The 4,826-nt window shown below is 41.8% G+C and overlaps 1 pseudogene; it reads left to right on the plus strand.

Moving 5' to 3' along the window:
• The first annotated feature begins 822 nt into the window (after positions 1 to 822).
• On the plus strand, positions 823 to 1,629 carry LOC114630531 (annotated as a pseudogene).
• Positions 1,630 to 4,826: the final 3,197 nt, after the last annotated feature.

A 4,826-nucleotide genomic window follows, 5' to 3' on the forward strand; every position in this document is an offset into this window, starting at 1 on the left:
AAAGAAAATATATAATAAAAATTTTCAAAAAAATTCCAAGTTTAGAAAATATGTTCACTAAAAATGAAAATGCCTCTATTTCCAGTACCTTGAAGAGTAGGACAAAAGGGTCTTTTTAATTTTAAGGCTAGACTAGCCTAAATAGCATATCTCAAAATCTAAAATAAAAAGAAACAAAGTTTAATGCGTGCAATCCATATTAACCAAATCCCATCTGAAAAAATAATGGAGCATTAAAAAATTCATTGGAAGATGTAGATTTGAAAATCATACAGTATTATACCTACACATCAAAAGGACAGCTGGAGAAATATAAGGCTCACTTAAAAAGTAGATTATAGTTTATAAAATGGCAAAGAGTATGAGAGGCACAGTTGACCTGAGGGCAGAAAGCTGGTATATTGGAAGCAGAGTGTCGCAGGATATTTGATTACGTTGTTGAACCCCGAGATTGTGTTATTTACTAAAAATCCCATATCTAGTTGTGCTGTGGCTCAGCCCTTAGCACATACCATTAATCCCAAACAATGAAGATAATCTACTTTCTAGAAGGAAACATACATGTTTGAATGTGATTTATAACTGAATGGCAGACAAAGTGACCAATCAGATGAAGATTTGATATGATAGGATACACCCAACTCTTACAAAAACATAGAGGAAAAAGGAGGCTGTTTAAAAGATCGTAGGACAGAGAAAGAAATGGAGAGGGGACAGTATTGCAGGGACAGTTGTACAAAGACAGGTTCCAGAGAGAGAACAAGCCAGACACAGATGAAGACAGAATGAGCCGGAGAATGAGAAGGAGCCAGAAGATCTCCCATGCTGCTGACTTCCGACCAGACTCTGAGCCCCATCTCAGCACAATGAGAGTGCTGAGGGGGTGGCAGTGACTCTACCACTCTTCAGTCCCCCACCTATTCAAAGGACCAACTTTCCTCTTCCTCTGGGTCCTGTTCAAATACCTCAAGTGCTGCCTCCAGTGAGGGATGTTCCTGGCAGTGACAGCATATATACAAGGAAAAGACCTGTGGGTCCTGCGGCACTAGTATCTCCACCCATCTACTCAAATTTGGAAGACCTGAGGCCTCAGAATTACCAAGCAAGCAGCCAGTTGGATTCATTCCAGCTCTCCCAGGTTCCACAGCCGCCCCTTTCCCCATTCCTTAAATCCCAGTTTCCATATCTGCCCCCCCTTTCCTTTCCCTATCCCATGCTGTTTCTACCACCAGAAGACTCTTTTCATTTCCTTTTGACCTCAGTGGGGACTCATCACAGGATTATTGTCCAGGCTCCCCACCAGGTCAGATCTTGCTACAGCCACTTGCTGGAAACATAGGTACAGGACCCTAGAGGGGCCATTGTTTGCCAGAACCTCCCTTCCCTCATCCATACTACCCCACAGCCTCTGAGACACCCCCTAGGGATAGAGGGCTACTTTCCTGTGCTCCAACTATGAGCAAGCAGCCTTCTTTAAGCTTCAATGGGCTTCTTGAAGGCACTAGACCAGAGACAGGGTCCTCACTAAGCAAAATGCCAGATGAGCAGACTTTTTCCCTTGAGCAGCCCGCACCAGAGGAGATCAGAGACAAAAATAAGACTAGCCATGCCATTAGAGCTAAAGAGTAAAGAGAAGGTCTCATTGGAGGCTGGGGGACAGGGTATCAGGGGGTGGAAGATCAGCACTGAAAGACTTGAGGAGACTATGGACTGGCCTGCTATGGAGGTCCAAGGTCTTTCCAGCCTGGGTTTAGAGAAGGAAAAGAATTGGCTTCGTATTTTCCCCTTTACCCCTTAGGGATTCAAAAGAAAGAAGGATGATGTGACTCTAAATGTTACACGTGGTGTTACTTCCAAACTAGACAGTGTATACAATAAAGCAGTCACTATTGGGTGTATGGTTTTATGAATGAAAAAAAAAACAAACAAAAAACAAAACAAAATCAACTAACCAACCAAACGAACATACAAACAACCAAACAAATAACCAACCAAACAAACAAAAAACAAAAACCAGACTGCCAAAGTTAGCATTCAGCCAAGCCAAGCAATTCAGCTAGAAGTTGAAAGAAGCCACTTTGAATCAAGCAGTATGGAGAGGAGTTTTGAGACAGAATAGCCAAGTTGACCAGCCAGCCAGAGTTCTCAGCAAGAGCTAGAAAAGGTGAGCTTATTCAGCAATAAGTCGTAGAGGCTGAAAACATTGTAAGTATAGACATAACTATCCACTGGCTGGAAGTTTCTATGTCAAGACCGAGGTTAGCAAATGGAGGCAGTAAGCCTTAGCGACAACTACTACATGAGAATAAAAGTCACTTTTACATCTGGTGCTCAATGCGGTTGGAAGGAAAATCTAACCTGATTGGAGGAGGAGATAGCCCACCAGTGTGGCAGAAAGCAGAGGACATCTGACAAAAACATCATAGAGAATAGAAAACCTCTGACAGAAAGCCACAAAGGAGAAATTCACCTGCAATTATCTCCAGAATAAGCATTAGTGCTTTCAGTTCGTCTGGACATCCAGAGAGACTTGGGCAACTCCTAAGCAGCAGGAGCAGCAGGAACAATGCAGGAGTCTCTGAAACACTGAATCACAGTAAGCCTCCCCAAAAGACAATTTTAGTTATACAGACAGATTTTTCCTGCATAAAAAAAAATGGGAAACTCCATTTCAGATTCCTTAAAGCAAGGAAAATACTTGAGGGGATCAAAATATTACTTGAAAAGGCTATCGCAGTACTCATTACAGCTGTAACCACTAGAGTAAGTCTCTCTCTACTTTCAATGAAATCTTTATAATTTTCTCTCCAAAAAGGCTGAAAAAATAGCTCTACAACAAGAAAAATTAGCTATGATAATACAAAGGCTTGAGAGACAAGAGACAGAAAATAAGGGAACAGTAAATTCTTAATTGTGTACCTGTGGTACCTAATAAAATTGAGGATCAAAATAGACAGCCCATTGCCAGTGAGTAAGAAGCCTGGTTTGCTGGCATGGAGCCAGCATAGAATTTGAGTGCCTAAATGTCTAGTTTATACGTGGATTCATAAAGATCTATTCATACCTTTATAAACAGAACGGGGAAATAAGATTAGTTGAAAGTCACTGGATGGTAGAAAATACTACTGAATTAAATCAACCTGTACACTCTCAAGACGTATTAACAGCAGAATGGAACCCAGAGAATGCACTCATTTGGGGAAGACTATGGGTTTTATCAAAATTTACAATGATCCAATCTGAGTAAGAGAAGATTCTATTTAAAAGTACGACTCAAGGAATGAAGTGACACAGAAAGACAGCAATGCTGATGATAAAGAAATAAGATCCCTCCCCTGCAGGAAAACATCTCAACAAATTAGCTGAAGAAGAAAAAAATCATTCATCAGCCTGGCAGATTAAGTACCTTGATTCAGAAATGGGCTGTTGATGAAAACAGATGATCAGGCCTGCAGGTATGAAGGATCATCAGATAAATGGATCTTCATAAGGATATTCGGATAGTTAACTTTTGGTTATAAAAGTTATATAAAAGTCAAACTGTGTACAATCTTTATCTTAGATATAAAGGGGAAAATGTTGCTGGATATTTGAGCACAATGTGAACCCTGAAGTTGTGTTATTGACTGAAAAAATATCCTGTTTCTAGTTGTGATGTAGCTCAGCTCTTAGCACACACCTTAATCCCTCTGGCTGGAATATAACCATGCCCTTAGTACACACCTTCAGTCCCAAACAATGAAGGTAAATTTGGTTTGTGGAAGGAATCACTGTGTTTGAAAAGAGGTTTAATTGAGTGACAAAGTGACAAACCAGAGAAAATTTGACAGAATAAGTTATGCCCAATTATCATGATAAGAAAGAGGAAAGGAAGACTATTTGAGGGGCAGTGGAGAGAGGGTGGAGGGAGGGAGGGAGGGAGGAGAGAGAGACAGACAGAGAGAGAGAGAGAGAGAGAGAGAGAGAGAGAGAGAGAGAGAGAGAGAGAGAGAGAGAGAGAAGGTAGTTTTACTGGGAGAGGTTTACAGAGACAGGTGGCAGAGTGAGAACAAGCTAGACACAGGTAAAGATAGATCAAGCCAGAGAACGAGAAGGAGCCAGAATATTAGAACAGATTGATAGAGTTAGTGTGAGGCCAAGCAGAGCAATTCAGTTCGAGGATGGGAGAGAAGCCAGATTGAGTCAGCCAGCTTGGAGAATAGTTTGAGCCAGAACAGCTGAGTTGAACCAGCCTGCCAGAGTTCAGAAAGAACAAGAAAGTGTGAGCTTATTCAGCAGTAACTCTCAGAGGCTGAAAATATTCTAGGCCTAGATAAGATGGTATGGAGGCTCAAAGTTTCCAGTTCTAGACCTATTAGCAGACTGAGGCAGTAAGCCTTTGAGACAATTACCTCTAGTAATCTGTGCAGAAGCCTGTTAGTTTTTAAGCCACTAAAAAACCCAGCAGCTGACCAAAACAGAAGCAGAGACCCACACCAAAACATTAGGCAGAGCCTAAAGTCTGGTGGAAGAGTTAGAGGGACAGCTTGAGGGACCAAGAGGTGATAGGGACCAACAGAGTCAATTAAACTAGTCACTAGGGCTCTAAGAGACTGAGCCACCAACCAAAGAGCATACATGGGCTGGATGTAGGTACTACACACATGTGCAGCAGATGTGCAGCCTGGGCTTCATGTGACTCCCCTAACAACTAAAATAGGGGTTGTTACTGACTCTGTTTCTCACCTGTGGGTGCTTTCCCTATAACTGGGCTGCTTTTCTGGCCTCGTATGAGAGGATATGTCTAGTCCTGCTGTCACTTAATGTGTCAAGGTGGATTGATACCC

The sequence above is a fragment of the Grammomys surdaster genome, unplaced genomic scaffold, assembly GCF_004785775.1.
Source record: "Grammomys surdaster isolate TR1022 unplaced genomic scaffold, NIH_TR_1.0 341, whole genome shotgun sequence".
Lineage (NCBI taxonomy): Eukaryota > Metazoa > Chordata > Mammalia > Rodentia > Muridae > Grammomys > Grammomys surdaster.